Below are 22,793 nucleotides of genomic sequence, written 5' to 3' on the forward strand. Positions count from 1 at the left end.
CATCATGAATGATACAAGACCACTTGAATAATGATGAAGTTAAAATCTTCACAATTGGTAAGAAATAAAAATACTACTACCTTTTATATTTTAAAAGCTCAATTTCAGTTTTACCCTAGAAGAGATATTAAGGCGAGATAGCAACAATTCTCATTCAGGAATGAGAGAGCTTATTTCCTAAGAAGTCAAGCAAGATTTTCAGCAAAGAGAGAAAAAAATCAGAGGTATAACATGAAGTTTAGCACAAGTGTTATCTCTCCTTGTCCAAAAACTCCTTTCCTTTACAACAGTACATAAATATTATATTAAAAAACAAACTAGTACTATTATGACTAAAATACGTCAGGATCCTGTGATGCTAAAGTTTTTAGGCAATATGACTATTAGAATTTGATGGGTACATTGGAATAGGAATACTAGTGATTTATTACATCATTTAATGCCCATCTGCGCAGCTGGGCAAAGACATGGCTGATGAAAATATCAGCTGTCTAGCTGTTTTCCCTGCTCACCAAAGGTCATGTGGATGGCCATTCCTACTCCAACCACCTCATCTCTGTCAGAGGACTTTTCATTTCCATATCTCCTAAAATATCAAGGGCAGAAATACCAGCCCTTAATCCTGAAGAACATCCCAGCTATTTTATAGACTAGTTGCAACTTAATGAACCTTGACATTGATTAAAGAAGTCATTCTCTCAAACTTTGTGTCATTTTGCTTCACCTCCCAGCTAGTTAGCCTAAGACACAGAGGAGCTATTGTCTGCCTAGTCTCCTAGGCTGAACTTCAGGCTCTATCTATTCACTTTCAACCCTTAAAAGAAGAAATCAATTACACAATATCAAAACCAGGCTATACAACATTACCTTCCCATGTTTCAGGCACTGCTTAGTCACTATATACATTCTCCATGGCTCTGGGAGCACAGAGTCACCACAGTTTGGTCAAGTGAAGCAGTAAACTTAGCAATAATTTCCAGTGGGTCGTGCTTTAACAGGATTCATTTGAAATCATAGAGACCTTAGCAATCCTACTTACTATTCTGTCCACTGAGATAGTTACTAAGTGGCAGGTTATGCTAGGTCTACTCAGTACACTAAGTCCTCATTTAATGTTCTCAATAGAGTCTTGGAATTAAGCAAGATGACATATAATGAAACCAGTTTTACCATAGGCTAATATAAATAAACAAGAATTGTGTTCTTATAACATATTCCTGGTCACAAAAACATTACCAAAATTCTAAATGAAGACCCAAAACACTTCTGATATAAAGCAATAAATTATATTCATTTGTTCCTTTTCCAATCCTACATTTCAGCTCAGGGTCACAGGTGGCTGAAGTCAGAGTCGGCTCAGGGCACAAGGCTGGAAAAACCCTTAGTCAAGTCACAGATCCTTCCCAGAGCACTCGCACACCCTCACCCTCACTCATTCAGGGACAGTTTAGACAGGCAATGAAACTAAAGTGCACATCCTTGGGTGTGGGAGGAACAGAGAAAACCCACGTAGAACTGGAGAGAAGATGCAAACTCCACAGAAACAGTGGCCCATCAGATATCAACTTGGTTCCTCATCAACATTATATTGAGACCTTTGAACAAAATTTATTTGAGGACCTACTGTATACAGGCATGTACAAGAAAGAAAGGTGAGGGACAGAGGGGTTGTTGACTGGTAGATGGACTGGAAAAAAGAACTGTGAATATGTAAGGTGTTTATTTACTATGTTATAGACTGATGGGTATTCAAACTTCTTGCTGTGTTTATTGCCTTTAACGTTAATTTGGACACAAAGGGGCCTCCCTGGTGGCACAGAGGGTTAAGCACAGCACTATGAGGCTATCCTCAACCTCTGCAACACAGGTTCAAGTCCCAGCTGGTCAGGGAGCTACCCACACGGTGCGGCAGCCGTCTCCTGTCTTGCCTGCTGCTCCCCTCAACAGTGTATTTCAGTCAATCCGCCTGTTCTGCTCCCCACTCTGTCTCTGGTGAATCCTCTCACCCCCCACACTCTGGCCTATAACCAGGTACTGTATGCATAAATAAATAAATCTTTAAAAAGAAACATTAATTTGGACACACAGTGGACAATGGAGGAGCTATGATCAGGCAGGCATTAATTTCACAGCTATTGGATTCGGAGCCAATAGCAGCAATTTTGACCCAAGTACAAAGACAACAGTATTCTCAAATCAATAGAGTGGGAGAAGAAAAAGAAATAGGGGACACATCTCAAAGGCACTATTAGGTACCCTGTTCTTGATCTTTGTCCTCCTACTCCATCATCTCAGTGGACTGCCAGGAGGACTGATCCAGGGCCAAGGCCAATCTGCCACTCTGACTTAAAATTCAGGAGGCCTATAGAGAGTAGCTTAAAATTTTGCACAACCTTTAAAAAAGCATTCTTTTTAAAAGATAGGTGCCCTTTCAACGTCCATGCCTTGGGAGAATGCCTGGTTACCCCGCTCGTTTTGAGTTGTGACCTTTTTTTTGGTGTGCTGAACAGATAATAAGAAATCTACTCTCGATAAATTTTTTAAGTGAACATTAAAGTATCATTAGCTATAATCAAAAGCTGTACAGTAGGGCCTCCCCAGTGGCGTAGCGGTTGAGCGCTGGGTTGTGAAGCTGCCCACAGCTTCTGCAGCACCGGTTCAATCCCCGGCTGCTCTCCGGCCTCCACAGGAGGGTCCCGCATGGCGCACAGACCTCTCCTGCCGCCCGCTGCTCCCCTCAGCAGTGTATTTCGTCAGTCTGCCTGGTCTGCTCCCCGCTCTGGCTCTGGTGAATTCTCTCACCCTCTCGCACTTTTGACTGTACCCAGTGCTTGTATAAATAAATAAATAAAATCTTAAAAAAGGGGGCCTACCTGGTGGCGCAGTGGTTGAGTGCTGGGTTGCGAAGCTGCCCGCAGCCTCTGCTGCGCCGGTTCGATCCCCGGCTGCTCCCCGGCCACCAGAGGAGGGTCCCACATGGTGCGCAGGCCTCTCCTGCTGCCCGCTGCTCCCCTCAGCAGTGTACTTCAGTCCTTCTGCCTGCTCTGCTCCCCGCTCTGGCTCTGGTGAATTCTCTCACCCTCCCGCGCTTCTGACTGTACCCAGTGCTTGTATAAATAAATAAAAATAAATCTAAAAAAATAAAAAGCTGTACAGTAGACCTCTAGAACTTATTCATCTTGCACAACTAAAAGTTATTACCCATTGAACAGCAACTCCTGATTTCCCCCTCCCTCCTGTCCCTGGCAACCATAAAAACTCTATGAACTTGACTATTTGAATTATCTCCTATAAGTAGAATCACAAAATATTTGTTCTTCTGTAGCTATGTTGTTTCACTTAGCATAATGGCTCCGTTCATCCATGTTATCACAGATGGCAGGTGATTTCTGACCTTTTACAATAAAACTGTGACTGCTTTGAGAACAGCCCCAAAATGCTACACATATTGTAAGCATATGCGTAAAGCACTTCCTCAACATTGAATTATCTCCTAGTAATCATGGAAATTGCTTAAGATTAAAGTTCGTTTATGTAACTCATTCAGAACGCACATACACCTGCAATGGGGAGATTGTAATAAGATAGAGCAACAGAAGACAACTAGATTTTTATTGGATCATATTATTGAGTTTCTCTGTCTTATTTTGGGGGAGAGGGGAAATGATACAATTCTAGAGCCTTCTCTCCAAATTTCTCCCTGATCTACCAAAATAATAATGAATAGTATTTGAATGGTGCTTTACAATTTGAGAAGGAATTTAACATTTATTTTCTCATTTTTAAGTAATAAGGTGGCTAATATCCCCTTTCACAGATCATGAGATAAAAGCTCAGGAAAGTAATCATTTATGCAAGGTCACCCTCCAAATTCCAGTTTCTCAACTAGATCCTGAAACCTTTAATTTTTGTTTTGTTTTTCATTTTAAATTCAGGTATGTCTGTTGCTTGAAAAGTAAACTCATGTGGACAATAATGAGTCATAAACTTTATAAGTAATATGAGTAAAATTAATTAAGTTCATAATTGTTTATCCATTCTTGGCCACAGAGTCTTATGCATAGAAATGTCAGTCAAAGCAAAATTATTTGGATGCCAGTGAAACATGATAGTCCTGGCTATCTTTTTGCTTGCAGTGTGCTAAAATTTACATGTGACTGACAGGTAAGTATGTCAATAATGTAATAACATAGATATTATGGGCTGAGATTATGTCCCTCCAAAATTCATATGTTGAAGTCCACAGGATATGACTGCATCTGGAGACATGGGTGATAATTAATTAACTTAAATGAAGTTATTAGAGTGGACCCTAGTCCAATAATCTGGCATTCTTACAGAAGAATTTTGGACACTAACATACACAAAGGGAAGATCATGTGAAGATACAAGGAGAAGACGGACATCTACAAGCCACAGAGAGAGGCCACAGAAGAAAGCAGCCCTGTTGATACCTTGATCTTGGACTTCTAGCCTCCAGAATTGTAAGTTCCTGTTGTTCAAGCCACCCAATCTGTACTATTTTGTTATGGCACCAGCAAACTATATAATAGCTAAGACTTGGTTACTTTTACAGATAAATAACATAACTGATGGGCCTCCCAGGTGGCGCAGGCAGTTGAATGCCGCACTGTGAAGCTGTCCGCAGCCTCCGCAATGCAGGTTCAATCCCGGCCAGCAGGCAAGAATCCCACATGGTGCAGCAGACCTCTCCTGTCTCGCCTGCTGCTCCCCTCAGCAGTGTATTTCATCAGTCTGCCTGTTCTGTTCCCCGCTCTGTCTTTGATGAATCTTCTCACCCTCCTGTGCATCTGGCCTGTACCCCAGTTCTTGTATAAAAAATAAATCTTTTTTTAAAAAAATAACATAATTGACATAATATATTGGTATTAAAATGCTATTGCTCTCAATTTTTTTTTTAAAAATGAGTATGTGCGTTAATCATGGGTATATGTTTATTGTGTTTTGATGCAGGCAATCATATGACACATCAATAATCACATTCAAGTTAAAATGACACAAACAGTAATATTGTTACACACTGGATGGGCATTGAGAATTTCAGATACATTCTACATGAGATGTAAGAGAAGTTTACAGGAAGTAGTATAATTTATGTTGAATATTAAGGCTAAATAAGGTTTGGATGCAAGTAGCTAAGGAGCAGAATAAGAAGAAGGTTATGATAGTGAAAATCATAGAGGACACCAAACAGGTCTATTGGACTGGAGCAGAACAACTGAGTAAACTAAGTCAATTTGGTTTCTGAGAAGACAGAACTGAAATACTGAGATGAGGGATAATCTCATGATGAAGGAAGGATGTGAGGATAAGTTCAGCATATCTATAAGTCTACTACCCCCCATCTACAAGAATCACCTACAGGTGACTTCACACTCTATCCTATGGCTATCTGATACCTTTATTATTTTCCAGAAATACTCAGGGACAGTTGTTCCTGTTATAACAGTGGTTCCCAGAATCACACGGGTGATTTTATCCATGGTGCCTCCTAAACACAGTCAAACAGAACCTCTTTGGCAGTGTTCTCAACCTTGAATACACATTATAATTACCTGAAGAGCTTTAAAAAATTCTTACACTCAGGTTGTATTCCAGATCATTTAAATCAGACACTGGTCTTAGGATATGGGCATCAGTATGTTGCTTAAGCTCCCCAGCTTAATGTAAAGTCAAGTTGGAGATCCACTGCTGTAGGCAGGGCCTGGGGTGTTTACGCATTCTGTAGGTTTCCCACGAGATTCCTGAGTCAACCCAGGAAATGCATCAGATCCTCAGCACTGAAGCATCATCTATCTTCTATTGCTCACTTAGCTTTCTCTAATCCCCTAAAGAGGGGGGGGGACCTCTTTTTCTTCCTCTCTTTCCTATCAAGAATTTTATCTTCAGGGCCCCCCTGGTGGCACAAGGGGTTAAGCATTGCACTATGAAGCAATCCACAGCCTCTGCAGGACAAGCTCGATCCCTAAGTAGCCAGGAACAAACCCACATGGCAAGGCAGACCTCTCCTGTCTCGCCCGCTGTTCCTCTCAGCAGTGTATTTCAGTCAGTCTGGCTGTTCTGTTCCCCACTCTGTCTCTAGTGGATACTCTCACCGCCCCCACATCTCTGGCCTGTACCCCAGTTCTTGTATGCATAAATAATTTTTTTTAAAAAATTATCTTCATTTACATAAACTTACTTCCTAATTTAGAAAGATAAAAGGGGGGCATTGTGTATAGACTATCTAACAAAAGGAGAGTCCTGCATTCAAGCTGACATTAAAGTCAGCTTGGAAGCACTGAGTTAGAAGATAAGTTATTGAAAAATAAGATATAGACCAGATTTCAGAGGGACCAATTTTTCAGTTACAAAACCAATGGTCTTGAAAAAACTCAGCAGGCCATTGACAAAATGAATATTGGAGTTTACAAAAATTACAAAGAAGAGAACAAAGAAATGGAAAGAGTGTAAAGAAAGAACAATTGAACAGACTGGTAGATGGCACATGTGAGAAAGTTGATGAGCAAAGATGTGATTGCAAGGTCTGAATAATAGAAAGAAATTATAAAATATGGAAATGAAGAGAAAGGGCTGCATTTTCTTGGGGAAAAGTGGAGAAGGCAACAGAACTGAATTGGGTTTTAGACCTGTCTGAGGTTATGTGGACTAAGAAATTAAGGCCCGTCTAAAGACAAATTTGGAATCTTCTGCTGTCAAGAAATTTCTGTTACAGCCAACAGTGAATATTGGAAGAGAGGTAAGAACCAAAGAAAAAAACTTGGAAAATAACATGGGGAAAGTGAAGACAATGAAGCCAACAAGGAGGCCTCTATTAGAAAGGAAGGAAGAAGAGGGCCTCCCTGGTGGACGCAGCAGGATGAGCACAGCACTGTGAAGTCCGCAGTCTCTGCAGTGCAGGTTAGATACCCGGCCAGCCAGGGAGATTCCCACATGGCGCGGCAGAACTCTCCTGTCTCACACGCTGCTCCCCCCAGCAGTGTATTTCAGTTGTCTACCTGTTCTGCTCCCCACTGTCTCTGGTGAATCCTCTCACCCTCCCACGCCTCTGGCCTGTACCCCAGCTCTTGTATAAAAAATAAATAAAGATAAATAAATAAATCTTAAAAAAAAAAAGGGGAAGGAAGAAGAATGGGGGAAGGAGAAAGTGATCAAGAAGGAGGCTGAGGTAAGAGATGATAACTGCTCATCTCCTGGCAGTGCCTAGGGCTCATGCTGGCTTTCCATTGCCCACAGGATAATGTTAGCTTGATGAAGCCCACACTGAACTACATACTGTCTTCCATGAAAATATGCTTTTAGGTTTCTTTATATTTATACATATTTCTTTGTCACACAAAATCCTACCCATTCCTTGAGACCCAGCTCCTTAATACCTTGGACATACCTAGTCCTTAGGCAAATGTTGTATAATTAGTGCTTCCTCGATGTTACACTTTCAGTTTGTACATACCTCAGTGATGACACTTACCATATGCATCATAATTATTTCTTTATGCCCATCTGTTTCAGTTATCTATTGCTATGCAATAAAACACTCCGAAACATAATATTTTAAACAATATTTAATTTATATCTCTCAAGTTCTGTGGGCTGACTGGGATCAACTGTGTAGTTGTTCTGTTCTATGAGATGTCAGTTGGGGCTGTGTCAATTGCAGGACTCAACTAAGCTGGTGTTTCCAGGATGGTTCATTCACTTGGAAGCCTAGTTTCAAGATGAGGTGCTAGGAACACTAGACGTCTTTCTCTCTAGAAGTTCTTTCCACATAGTTCTCCAACAAGTTAACCCCACTTCTTACACAGCAGCTCAGGGTTCCAGAGAAGGACATTCCAAAAGGAAAGAATCACAAGCAGCAGGTCCTCTTAAATGACAGTCCCACCATATGCCACTTCCATTGTATTATCATAAGTCACAGACGAGGCTTCACTCAAAGGCATGAATACCACCATATATGATGCCATAGGGACCATCTTTGGGGCTGTCTCCTTTATTAGTCTGCTATGACACTTAACACATATGACACTTAACACATAATGGATATGACACTTAACACATAATGGATATATGATGGTTGAGCAACAGAGTAGAGGTTTAACTGAAGGCTTGGAAAATAGACCACGTTAAAAAAAGTTGGGGGCAAAAGTAAAGTGCCTCATGATTAAACTTCTGAGTTTTATCAAAATGAGGCCACACAAGCTGCCATCAGTTTTGTATCTGAGTTAGAAGTGTTAGTGTGCAACTGAGGGGTACCAGGGACGCCCATCTTGCAGGCTATAAAACAGGGTCCGGACACCACTACACACAGACAGAGGAAGCATACTCTTAGTGTGAGAGAACATCAATAGAATTAATATCCACAGGAAGAAAGAATAGAAAAAAAGGATATTAGTGTCCCAATAAAACACCCCAAATTGGGCCTCCCCATTGGCGCAGCAGTTGAGTGCTGGGCTGCGGAGCTGCCTGCAGCCTCCTCAGTGCCGGTTCAATCCCCGCCACTGGGCAAGGGTCCCACATGGCTCAGCAGACCTCTCCTGTCTCTCCCGCTGCTCCCCTCAGCAGTGTACTTCGTTGGTCTGCCTATTCTGCTCCCCGCTCTGGCTCTGGTGAATTCTCTCACCTTCCCGTGCTTCTGACTGTACCCAGTACTTGTATAAATAAATAAAATCTTTAAAAAAAAAAAAACCCAAATTACCCATCCCCTCATGGATAAATGTTAAATTTAAGGCACCTTAGGAATCATAGGAAACAAGTTCTGAAGCAGGTCTCAGAAAGCTGAGACAAAAGCAAATACTATATCAAGATAACCGCTGCCATTGTCAGCCCTCCTACCTGCCTCTCACCCACATTCTCTTTCAAGTGTTTCCGTATCTCTCCTTCCACGTCTCCTGCTCAGCTGTCCCAGTGTACAAGTCAGGCCACAGCAATAAGAGCTTATTTCTTCTCCGTTTTCCTTCTCCCTGAGCCCACCTGCCTTCCATGCTACATAGCCTCACCAGGTCGCACAGCTCAAAACCCCAGTTCCCAGTAACTAGTACAAGGAGGCTGCAAGTCAGTGAGGGCAGGGAGCATAATAACTCCCCCTTTTATGGAGATGCCTCCATAACAAGTGTACATTTGTTAAGTGTAAACATTTAAAATAGATCTTAATTTGTGCACTCCTATTCAGCATTTCTGCATTTTCCCTATGGCAGTAGCCTCAACCTCTCCTGATAGCTGAGAGTCCCCAGGAATAACCATTGCGAAGTATATGTGTCAGGCAGTAACTGTTAAATTGTGTTGCTAAGGGATGCCCTAAGAGTTAGGTGGAACTCCTTCAGGGACCAATTTAGAAGGAATGGGAGAGAATGTTCTGCATTGAACCTATAGGCCTGTGGACCCACAACCCAATCCCTGCCACAACCAGGGATGCTTGCATTGGTGTCATACATTGCCACAACTTAAAGTTTTATTTAGAAAAATTCACAGTCAGAGTTTTGGGTTTTCCCCCTACTAAATATACTGTGAAATTTACATTCAAAGGAAAAAAAAAAAGGAGATGATTAACAAGATTAACCATGAAGATTTAGTCAAAGCCGGACAGCCAAAATTGGCTGCAGGCCACATCGGCAAGGTCCTACTGGCAGGGCAACTGAAAGCAGAGATCAAGGTGACTGGGAGTCTGAAGAGAGAGTGTGGAGGAGGGAAAGTGGGTACTTGAAGAGTGGAGTTCAGATTTTTATCCATCTTTGTCACTAACTGGCAATAGCTTGTGTAAAACACAACCTCTTTGGGCCTCAATTCCCTTATTTGCAAAATAAGGTCACTGGTCTAAATGACTTCCCAAGTCTGGGGTTCCTGCTTTAAGACTCTAATTCCAGGGAGTTAATGAAGCAGTGTGGGTGACTGACAATGATTTCCAGGCTATATATATTACCCAGTAGGACCAGAGAAAGCTCATTATTTGCAGGATATGGAGACTAGAAGGGAGAGGTGAAAGGTTTATGAGTTTGATAGTAAAATATAGAGTACTTAGCTCAAATAATAGCTAATACCAACTATGCTTTAAATACTGATATTGCAACAAGTATTCTACCAGTAATACAGCATTTCCTTCTCACGGTACCCCCATCAGGAAGGTACAATTGCTATCCCCATTTTAAAGCAGAGAAAATTAAACTTTAAAAGGCATCATTTGTCTAGAGTCACACAACTAATAAGGTATAGAGAGAGCAGGGATTCAAATCTAGACATTTAAGTGCATATCTTTATTTTTTCTCTCCAGGTAGGGTCAATCTGTGTGACATTATATAGTCCTAAAGAACTGAAATTATCATCAGTTTAACTCATTTTGTGTGACCATAGCACATGCTTTCAAGCAGCACATATCTAGAGAGCGTCCTTTTATTATGATGATACTGGTTGTAAGACAAAGTTAGTACTGTTAAAGAGGATTTATCTTTGAAACGCAAGTTAACAAGCCAAATCTATTATTTTAATATCCGTTCTACCACACTGTTCTTATATAATTTTGCTGGAAGTTCTACTGTTAAAAAGAAATTTTCAAAGAAGAGAAGCATTTTTAGAGAAGCTCAAAAACTGAATTCTATGCTATCAATTAAGTAGATGTGTAGGAGGCAGAGATGTCCAAAATATTTCACATTTTCTCTCTTTATGGCAACTTGTGAAATAGGTATCAAAAATATAATAACACCTTATATTTGTAAAACACTTAATAGAATACAGAGCACCTTCCTTCACAGATATTCCTTCAGTTAATTTTCACAGTGCTGTGAACATCAGTGTGCCCATTTTAGAGATCTCAAAACTGAGGTTTAAAAAAGTTGAATTTTTTTGCCCAACAGAATCGAATTTTCTAAGTAGAACCTAATTGTAATTATTAGACTCCAAGTCCAGTGCACATTCCAATACACAACTATCTACTTTATATTTAAAAGTGTGTTTTATATCGTAGTAAAACATATTAGGTGTTACCTACTAAATAGGGTAGCGTTAGCTAGTTTCGCCCCCTGGAGGAGGAAATTATCTTATCCAAAGATTTGGTTGTAGAGGTAACAACTTGTAATTATATTAATATTAGATAGATATTGATTAAAATATGTGGCCAAAATTTTAAAAGAGGCAAGTAAAAAATAAGTCCCCAAATAAGTTTTGTTTTGCTTAATTTAGAACTGTGAGAACAATTACATGCATTTATTGTTGTATATAAGATTCACTCATTTATTGATATTTTAATGCTTTGAGGACTGTAAGCTTACTCATTATAAATCAAACAAGACCATCAAAACTTTATGTTTGAACTGCTGGCAGTTGTGATATTTAAAGAAATTAATTTTCTTGATCTCAGGGAGAAAGCATATATACAGCATGTTTGCTAAACCATTTAGTTCTGGGATTTCCTCTAGTTCTACTGCTAACTACCTGTGTGACCTTGAGAAAATGCATTCACCTCTGATTCTAAGTTTCCTCAACTGTAAATGGGGTTTAATATATCATTCCTATATTATTGAAATGGCTTGCAAATTAAATACAAAAGTATAAACAGAGCATATATAGCGAAGTATCTGGCACTCAGAAAATATCAGTTTTCTTCCTTCAGAGATTTGCAAGTGTTGATATATTAGGTTTCATGTGTCAGGTAAGAAACAAACAAAAATCCTTTCATCTCTACTTATATCTGACATTAAAGAGAGGGCTATTTTGTATTTCTCCTGTACCTTGCTCACTGCCAGGAACTTGGTAGGTGCCCAATAAGTGTTAGTTGAATTAAACTGAAATCAAATTAGCCCCAGTCCCTGGGTCTCAAGTGTTTTAATGAGAGGCCACCAAGCTAGAATCACATCAGTCAGTTTTGGGCATATAATACAAAAGGACGAGTCCTTGCACCATCTCTGATCATCTCTAGGCCCTGCTTTTGTGTCATGGTTCATTCCAGCTGAACTAAAATTTCCCCAAACATGACTGGAGCGATGGGCCAAATCTAACAAGATTAAGTTTAATAGGGATAAATGTAAGGACTTATACTTCAGTCCTAAAAGAAGCCTGCACAAGTATTAGATGAGGAATATGGGGATTAATAGTAACATGTGTGAAAAAAGACTTAGGGGTTTTAGTTGATATTAAGCTCAATTAGCCAACAGTGTGCTTTTGCTAAGAGGAAAGCTGATGTGAACTGAGCTTGCATTCACTCCTGCCCACGTCTGATAGTTACCTTACAGCAGCACAAGTTCCTTAGCTTTAGCAGAATCCCCAGAAAGGCTCATTAACACACAGCTTAATGTCAGTTTCTCATCCAGACATCTAGGTGGGGCTTGGGAATTTGCATTTCTAACTAGTTCCCAGGTTAGTGCTAATTTTGCTGGTCCTGCATCAAACTTTGAGAATCACTGTCTTCCTCTCTTCTGCCTGGTCAGGTAACTCTGGGACTATTAGTAAGAAGGATAGAGAAGAGACTGGAATATAGAGGAACAAGGAAAGGAAGAGAATGAGTAGTTGTTTGGTGCTATAGTAATATTAATAAAATGAATAAAATGGCCAACATTTATTGAGTGTTTATTGTTTGCTAGGAGCTCTACCAAACCTAAGAATTATTAACAGTAATAATAACATAGCAGTAATAATAACCACCCCTCAAACAGATGTACTATGTGTCAAGTTTTGTTCTAGATATTTATCTATTTAACCTTTACTATTGTAAATCCTACAAGGTACATTTACTATGCTCATTTTTCAGATGGGGAAATTGTGACTGCGAAGAAAACCACAAAGGCCACATTTCCACAGCTCACAAGAAACATGACTGAGACTTGGATCTAGATGTGCTGACAACAAACTCGTTTCACCATGAACCCTTCCTGGACTCATGGATGAGGTCAAGATTGAGTTTAGTCTAAAAAAAGAGAAGAATAGAGAAAGATAAAACATTTGATGGTGAAGGAATGAATGGTATAGCCAAACAATAGAATACTATTCAATGATTAAAATGAGATGAACTATTGAAAACAATATACAGCACAAATGACTCAGGATAGTTACTATGAGTAAAAAGAAACAGACACACACACACACACAAAAAAAAAAAAAGATTTGAAAATGCTAACAAATCTATAGTGGTAGAAAGCAGACCAATGGTTGCCTAGCACTGGTGGGAAGGGTACCTGGAGAAGACATAGGAGGGAATTATAACAGGCACAAGGAAACTCTTTGGGACATGGATATGCTTACTATCTTATAGAGGTGATTCTTTTAATATGATAAAATGTATCAAACTGTACACTTTAAATCTCCAATTTCTTCTATGCTGATTATAGTGCAATAAAGCTATAAAAAAACACATTTGGAAGGAAAAGATAAACAGCTGGAACTACATCAAACTAAAAAGCTTCTGTACAACTAGAGACAATAATCAAAAAGAAATAACCCACAAACTGGGAGAAAATATTTGTACTCCATACAACCTAAAAGGCACTGATATCAAAGATCTACAAAGAGCTTACACAACTCAACAAAAACAAAGCGAACAACCCAGTTAAAAAATGGACAGAAGAACTAAAAAGACACTTCTCCAAGCAGGAAATGCAGATGGCTAACAGGTATATGAAAAAAAAATGTTCAATATTACTTACAATCAGGGAAATGCAAATCAAAAGCACAATGAGATACCACCTCACACCGGTGAGAATGGCCCATACAAAAATACTGGCAAAAACAAATGCTGGCAAGGATGTGGAGAAAAAGGAACCCTGTAATTTTACACTGCTGGTAGGAATGCAAACTGGTCCAACCAATATGGAAAGCCATAGGGAGGAATCTCAAATTACCAAAAATGGATCTACCACATGAATCAGTGATTCTGCTCTTAGTAATCTACCCAAATGACACAAAAACATTAATTTGAAAGGAAACCTGCACTCTGATGTTTATTGCAGCACTATTTACAATAGCTAAGATATGGAAACAACCTAAATGTCCACAAACAGATGACTAGATCGAGATGTGGTATATATACACAATGGAATACTATTCAGCTTCAAAAAAGATAAACTCATACCATTTGCAGTAACATGGATGGAGCTACAAGGGATTATGCTCAGTGAAATAAGTCAGAAGGAAAAAGAAAAATATCTGGTGGTTTCACTTATAAGAAGAATATAGGGAAACCAAACAAAGGGTTAAAAAAAAGAAAAAAAGAAAAACTTGCAGGCAAACTAGATCTGAGGCATATAGAGGGGATTGAGAGCTGAGAAGAGTCAAAACAGGGGAGGGAAGAGCACAGGTAAAGATTCATGGATGAGGTGGTGGTGAGAGATTTATGGGGACCATACTTGAGGGGAGAAATCAAATATTGTACAAAAATGAACACAACAATGTAAGACAATAAAAAAGTTTAATCAATAAAAAAAGAAATAATATATTCAAACCTCAGGTTTATATACCAAAAAAATAATAAAATAAAATACACATTTGGGTTCAAATATATTAGCTAAAATCCACCAATCTAATGAAGAAGAGCAGTATTATTATTCTACTCATAACTGACTGAAAATTTTGTTTGGTATAGGTACATGCTAATGGAACTGGTCGTTTGAATAAACTGATCCCTTTAGCATATTTAACGTATACCCAATATATCTTTCACATTTCTAAGTAGAAGGATCAATTAAACAAAGCATTGGTTTTATGAAAGTCTATTACTAAATTCTAATTCATTCAAAAAATATTGGATCTTAAGATGCCATGGATTCTAAAACCTAAAGTACTACTAAAAACAGTTACAACAGTAGTAGTAGTAGTAGTAATCGGTTCTTATTAAATTCCCAATTTAAGCAAAAATTTTCAAAAATAGTCTTGCCTTCCAAAATAAACAAGATTATTTCAATTTAGTAGATGTTAAAATTTATGCCAGTAAAAAATTGCCTTTTTCATAACTTCTCTTTAATTGCTTTTGATGACAAGAATTACAGCATGTTTGGAAGTTTACTTTGCTCAATGTCATAACTTGGTTTAAAATTCAATAAAATGCCCTGGCTTGTTGTGAGAACTCACCAATAAGTTTAACAGTAAATGCTTCCCAAAGATGTTTGTTAGAAAATTTACAACACACAGCACATGTGTTTTTGGAAGAAATATGACTACAGTGAGTAAAAACTCTAATCATATTTGGAAACATTCCTACAGAACTAGTCTTACAATTTTTCAGGATTACTAATACGCAGTATTCTCAAATTTTTGTAGCTTAGTAGATACATGAAGCCCACCTGGTTCAGGAATGCAAAACTGAGTCTATGGCAGAGGTGGGTCATGCCTATTCTTTATTTACATTTCAAGAGAAAATGTAAGTTGTTCAATTCCCTTATGTTGTTCCCAAAGAGAACAAAGAAATACAAGTCAAGGACAAACTCAAGGACATAACTGGGCCGCAGGATAAGGAGAGGAGTGGAGTTTGGGACAGAAGGAGTGAAAAATATATTCTCTAACTCATGAATATCTTTCCTCATCCCTCCATTCCTACAGAGTGACATGGAAGAAGGGAAAGAAGAAGGGAAGTGACAAGGAAGAAGGAGACTGCTCAGACCTGTCTGGTGCATTGTTCCGAAATAAGAGGGGCAAGGATTTAGTCCAGCAAGGGGAATCAGGAAAGTTTGGAGAGGGGGCATAATGAAAAATAACAGTCCCATTTGCCAAGTACTATGGGGGTCGGTAGTTGCATAAAATCTCAGGATTCCAAGTTTGGGGTCTTGGCTTTTAACAACTGACAGTCAAGTTGGAAGGAATGAGAGTCTGGTCATAATTAATATGAAAGTTCTACTCAGAGTCAGACTCACCCAACACATTGCTGTTTCCTACAGTGGTGTGGCTTGGTAATCAAATACATTAAGAAATTACAGGATCATGTTGCCACAACCCTCTCTAGGCTCAGTGGTATTTTAATTACTAATGTATGTCTGGGGGGCCTTCCCAGTGGCACAGCAGTTGAGTGCTGGATTGCAAAGCTGCCCACAGCCTCTGCAGCACTCGTTCAATCCCTGGCCGCCAGGCAAGAGTCCCACATGGCGCGCAGACCTCTCCTGCCACCCACTGCTCCCCTCAGCAGTGTACTTCGTCAGTCTGCCTGTTCTGCTCCCGGCTCTGGCGAATTCTCTCACCCTCCCGTGCTTCTGACTGTACCCAGGGCTTATATGAATAAATAAATAAATCTTAATGTATGTCTGGGGACACTTCATTTGGTCAAGAACCATTGAGATCAAAGTCCTTGAAGGAGGATCTCAGTAAATGTAGGACTGTCATGAGATTTGTGTAGATGCTCAAACCCTACTCCCCCAACGTGGTTAACAGTACAGTTACTATCTTGAAGTTGATAATAAATTTGAACAAGAGGTACTGCATTTTTATTTTGCACTAGGCTCAGATTACATAGGCTGACCTTTATTGTAACAATGTAATATCTAGATTACAGATTCCTCCCTGTTGGCAAATCTCTTCTTCCTGAGCATCCTATTCCTGGTTGCAACATCCTTTCAAAAAAGATAACTCAAAGCAACTGCTACTCCCTGAGCAACTATGTGTTCTATTGTTCTTTAATCATAATTTTTTAATCTTGTAGGTCAGATTTACTTAATCCAAAATTTATTTTATTAAAAATGAATGCCAGGACTATAATCTTATGAGTATAAACATCTTCATAAACATTTGCATTACAGTTGCATTCCTTCTCACAGAATAACTGCTTCTGAATCTCTGAAGTCTTATGTCCATATCCACACACAGCTATTCAAACATCTAACTTTGACATCCATATACAAAACAAAGCCAACTTGTGGAGCTTTCAGGAAAGTGAAATGAGTACTGACTGACCTCTAACTTGTCCCTTTTGGCTTCCATTGAAACCTGGCAGAGGAAATCTCTAACAGTATTTGCTAAAAGACTAGTGAAATTCTCACCTACCACGACTTAGTGATGACTAAAGTATAGGTGAAATATCAAACACAAAGTCACTTTTGTAAGAAAGATATGACTGGGTCCAGGCCATATAGCACTGATTTCCCCCTTATTGTTTTTTGTGTTGTTTTATTTCCTTTAAGTGAGCTAACTTTTAAAGGGTTATATCTACAGCAGCTTAGGGAATACACCCAACTGTGTGTGTTAAGGTGAATTTGATTTTCTGGCTGCAGAAAATGTTACAAGGTCTGTAGACTGCCTCTTTGGAGTGAAGATAAGAGAGCTAAATGTGAATAAATGCTACATTAGAGGTGATGGCCAAAAAAAGTTGAAGGATGGAAACTGCAAAATTAGGATATTCACAGACTGTAAATTTGTATCACACACTCTCTTTCTATGAGATTATGATTTCAATAATTGTTCAAGTAATTTCATTCGTATAGAAAAACCCCATTAGCTTTAATGTTTTCAACTTAAATTTTATATAGCAATATGATGGAACTCTGCTGATTTATCTTCCTACAGTAGACATAAAAATGACTAGTATAAAATGATTACTGAAAATTATGTGAAAAATCACTCATGACTTTACTTTAAAAATATTTTTGGAGAGGCATCCTGGTGGCATAGGGGTTAAGTCTCAGAACCTCTACTGCTGCAGCCTGAGTTCGATCCCCAGCCAGAGACCTAGCCCACATGGCACAGCAGACCTCTCCTGTTTCACCCGCTGCTCCCCTTAGCAGTGTATTTCAGTAACTCCATTTGTTCTGCTCCCCACTCTATCTCTGGTGAATCCTCTTACTGCCTCACCCCTGCACCTCTGGCCTATACCCCAGTTCATCTATGCATAAAATAAATAAATAAATCTTTAAAAAAAACCCATTTTTGTAGTTGAGTTTACACTTTGTACAAGATATTAAGTTAGGTAAGGTTAGTACAATAAGGAGATATTACTATAAAGCATTATAAATCAAAGGCCTGTCTTTATGTTAGCATGTGACTGAGTGATACTCAGAGATACCCCCTCCCCCAAGCTTGCAAGCTCTAAAGAGGTCTGGCTATTCATGTTCATAAAGGCAAAGTAAACTCTCAGTGTGAAAGAACTTTAATTGAATTAGTGTGCAATCCTCCCAAAAACAATATACAGATTCAATGCTATTCCAATAAAAATCTTAATGACATTCTTCAAAGAAATAGAACAAATACTGATGAAATTCATATGGAACCACAAAAAAAAAAAAAAACCACAAATAGCTAAAGCCCTACTGATGAAAACAAAGGAGAAAGGAAGTATCACACTTCCAAACTTCAAGCTATACTACAAAGCCATAATAATTAAAACAGTTAGGTATTGGAACAAAAACAGACACACAGACCAATGATATGAATAGAGAGCCCAGAAATTAAGCCACACTTATATGAACAACTAATCTTTGACAAAGGAGCAAAGAATATGCAATGGAACACGGACAGTTTGTTCAATAAATGGTGCTGGGAAAACTGGACCTCCACATGAAAAAAAATGAAACTAGACCACTACCTCTCACCATGCACAAAAATCAATTCAAACTGGATAAAAGAACCAGATATAAGACCTGAAACCGTAAAATATATAGAAGAAAATACAGGTAAAACTCTACAAGACATACATCTCAGAAACATCTTTAAAGACTCATCCAAAGCAGTGATAGTGAAGGCAATGAATTAGTGTGCATAGAGAGATGAGAAGGAAGGCTAATAATTTCCCAATAAAACCTCCAAAGTTACCCAACCCCTCATGGGAAATGCCCAGCCAAACAGGGTTGGCCCAAAGTAGGGCTGGTGAGACCCAAAAGCTTGTCACAGTCTAAGTCACCTTTGGGTGGGAGACCATTGGAAGGGGGCAAAAAGGGCCCATCACATCTGGGACAATAGGAGCAAGGTCAAATTACAAATCAAGATAACAGCTGCCATTATCAGCCTCTGCACAAGTATCTCGCCCATGTGTCTTTTTCAAGTGTCTCTACTTTTCTCTCCTCCACATGTCTCCTACCATGTCTCCTTCCATGCAGCACCAGAGTTCAAGTTGGGCTGCAGGAACAAAAGTTCTCTCCTTTCAGCCCACCTGCCTTCTGTGTTACATATCTTCATCTGGCCTCAGCTCCACTCCCCAGTTGCTAACAGTCAGTCCAAGGTGGCTGTATATAAGTGGGGGCAGGGAACAGGGCAACTCCCCTAAAAATCAGTGGGCTAAGAGGCCAAGGGGTGAAACAGGACAGTATAAGGAAATAGGATTCTCAGTACCAGGTAACTTGAAAGGCATGGAATGAAGGCAACACAGAATTTGTTTTGTTCTTTAGGGCAGAGTTCCTAAGGAATGAAGCAATCATTGCTCTGTTACAGAGTTCCTGTAAGTACTTAAATTTTTTAACTTTTTTTCTTTTATGTTTTGTAATGCATATGTCCTTGTTGAAACACTTTAACTCAGCCTTTACTTGTTGAGCATCTACTTCAAGTAAGAGGTGTTAGACATGAAAACTGTAGGGGCAGGGAGGAAATTTTCCCCTTCGCCTCTGGGTTCTTCTTGGGTTGGTTAAGCGATCAAATTAACATCGAACAGATAGGAGAACAAAAAAAAATTAATTATAAATATATGGATAATCTATATGGATTATAAAGTAAATAGGGCAAAATGAGGACATTTTATATCCTGTACTAAGGAATAGAATAGGGGCCCAGGGCTTCAAGGAGCGAGGAGGGGGACTCACATGACAACGAGACAGTGACTCATATGACAAAGACCAGATGTTCTGTAATTACATTTTTGCTCTGTCATATAGATAGGTTTCTCCAATAACAAGATTACTTCTGGTAAAAATCCAAATTCTGCGTAATACCCCTAATTCTTCTAGGTAGTCAAGGGAGTGGTGAAAAGTTCCGCATGAACCTGCAGGGCCTGGACTGACCTTAACTCCAAATAATCCACATACCAAAATGACACATCTTAAGAAGCCCTGTTCTGGACAACATGGAGAGGCCTATCTGAACATCTTGGGAAAGCCCATCCTTCAAAAGGAATACACAGAACAAGGTGCTGCTCCCGATCTCAAGGATTCAGAGTCACAAATGAATAGTTCTCAAGGTAGATGAAGTTAGAATAGGGACAGCTTGAGCAGCCTGCTGTGAGAGCATAGACACAGTACACTGTGTTGGTTCCACCAAAGGCTGACCCTGAGACAGGATGGTGTGCAAATGATATATCTTAGAAGTCTCAAAAAGCACTAGCTGGGGAGCAGGAAAGCTAGTCACAGAAGTAAGGAAGCCAATAACGGAAGGTGTGTTATTAAGCAGGTTCCTGCTGTGGGCAACTGGGCTCACTCTTGCGGGGGAGCCTGGGAGACAATACGGAAGATGACTCAGGTATCCTGACTGAGGGGTGAGGGCATGGGAGTTTTCATTCTTCAGCTTACTTCCTTTGTTGGTTGAAGGCTACTGAGGAATGAAACTCCTGGCTCTTGTGACCTGCCCTGGTTCCACGTACAAAAGGAAAGTTCTAGGCAAGTAGGCCTTTGATTGATATATTTAGGAATGATGTTCCTGGGGGGAAAGTGGTAATAGTATCTGCTCTATAAGGGGGAAATATGATTCAAGATAAAATTATAAAAGGCTGGTGGAAAAAGTGATTTTTTTTTAAAGATTTATTTATTTATGCATACAAGAGCTGGAGTACAGGCCAGAGATGCAGGGGGTGAGAGGATTCACCAGAGAGAGAGTGGGGAACAGAACAGGTAGACTGACTGAAATACTGCTGAGGGGAGCAGCGGGCAAGACGGGAAAGGTCTGCTTTGCCATATGGGTTTCTCTCTGGCCGGCTGGGGATTGAACTTATGCTGCAGAGGCTGCAGATTGCTTCACAGTGTGGCACTTAACCCCTTGCACCCAGGGAGGCCCCAGAAGTGATATTTTCGTAAGGTCACATAAGATGCAGGTAGTGACAGTGGCAGAGCCAGCAGCAGTATCTATAAACCAAAGGCACAGAGATGGAGAAGGGCATATAGTTGTAACTAAAGGCAAACAGCCACAGAAATAACAGAATTTAAGGTTCACAGGAAGGTGGGATAGAAGGAAAGATGGCTGAAAAGACAAAATAATCAGAATGAAAAAGCCTCTTTAAATGTCCTGACCAGCAACTTTAAACTCTTTCCTGTAGGTTATGAGGAGACTGAATATGTTTGATTACTGGAGTGATACAATTAAATCTTTATTTTGGCAAGCAAGCTCTGGAAATCTTGTCATAAAGTTCAGGATGACAGGAAGGAAGTGGACAGAAGGCTATCATCACAGCCAAGGTGAGATATAAGCAACAATGGTATAACAGGAATGACAGTGACAACAGGGAAGGGATATAGGCAGAAATCCCCTGCAGAGGAGCTCCCCAGCTGAACAGAGAGAATAAGATGGAGGAGCAGAGGAGGATCCCACGAACAAAGCCTGGTGACTCATCGGGTTGATGTCTTTAACTGAGGTAATAAACTATAGCAGGAGAGGAGGTTTTGTGGTTGGAAATGGTATCTGTTTAGTTAACGGTGGGTTGTGAATGTGGAGAGACACAGCAGGCAGTTAGATATATGTTTTTATTTTTTTTAAGATTTATTTATGCATATAAGAACTGGGGTACAGTCCAGAGGTGTGGGAAATGAGAGGATCCACCAGACACAGAGTGGGGAGCAGAACAGGCAGATCGACGGAAATACACTGCTGAGGGGAGCAGCGGGCGAGTCAGGAGAAGTCTGCTGTGCCATGTGGGTAGCTCCCTGGTCAGGGATCAAACTTGTGCTGCAGTGGCTGCAAATAGCTTCATAGGTTACGTCTTAACCCCTTGCACTACCAGGGAGGCCCCTAGATGGATGTGTTTAGATCCTGAAAAGGGAGCTAGAGCCCAAGGTATGTACATTTAGGATTCATCCAAATGAACTTAAGAAAGAGGATAAAGTGAGACAACTCCATGTTAGTCTCTCCCTAGAGACTCAGAATTAGTGATGTTTTCCTGTTAATCTAATTTAAAACAATCATTTCAGGATACATTTAGATATACAATTTCCCTTTCCAACTTTTGTTTTTAAGTAGAATAAAGCTCTATGGAGCTATAAAGTGGAAAAAGTTTCCTTCTCTTACTGACTGTAATTTTTTTCTATGAATCAGAATATGGGAACTACAAGTGTAAATTGAGGCTAAACTATAAGTGCATTGTTCAGATATTTGGGTAATGGCTCAAAGTACCTGATCCACTATATTCTGACAGCAGTGATTGACTGCTTCCAGAAATACTCCAACTGTGTTCCAGGAGGGGAGCTACTAATTTAAAGCACACTATAAAACGGTCACTCAATTCACATTTGCCAAGCTCCTCTAATATTCTAAATTGGCTATTGACTTCATTTCCCAAAGGTTGCATAGCTGGTGAGCTGCACCTCCAGAGGCTCAGCAGAAAATTTCTTGAAAAATTTCAGGCAACCGCTCTGCTGTTTTCCTTACTAAAGCCTGGCAACCAATTAGCAATGAAGGTGTGTGGAAGTTTGTAAAGGCTTGATAAATAACATTACTTTTTTCTTCATTTGTATTTTGAATTGAAAGACACAAGGCCATTGTAGAATAACATATCACCATGATCATTAAAAGAAATAAATGAGGGCCTCCCCGGTGGCGCAGCGGTTGAGCGCTGGGTTGCGAAACTGCGCGCGGCCTCTGCGGCGCCGGTTCGATCCCCGGCTGCTCCCCGGCCACCAGAGGAGGGTCCCACATGGCGTGCAGACCTCTCCTGCCGCCCGCTGCTCCCCTCAGCAGTGTACTTCGGT

This window comes from Talpa europaea (assembly GCF_964194135.1).
Source record: "Talpa europaea genome assembly, chromosome: 4".
Taxonomy (NCBI): domain Eukaryota; kingdom Metazoa; phylum Chordata; class Mammalia; order Eulipotyphla; family Talpidae; genus Talpa; species Talpa europaea.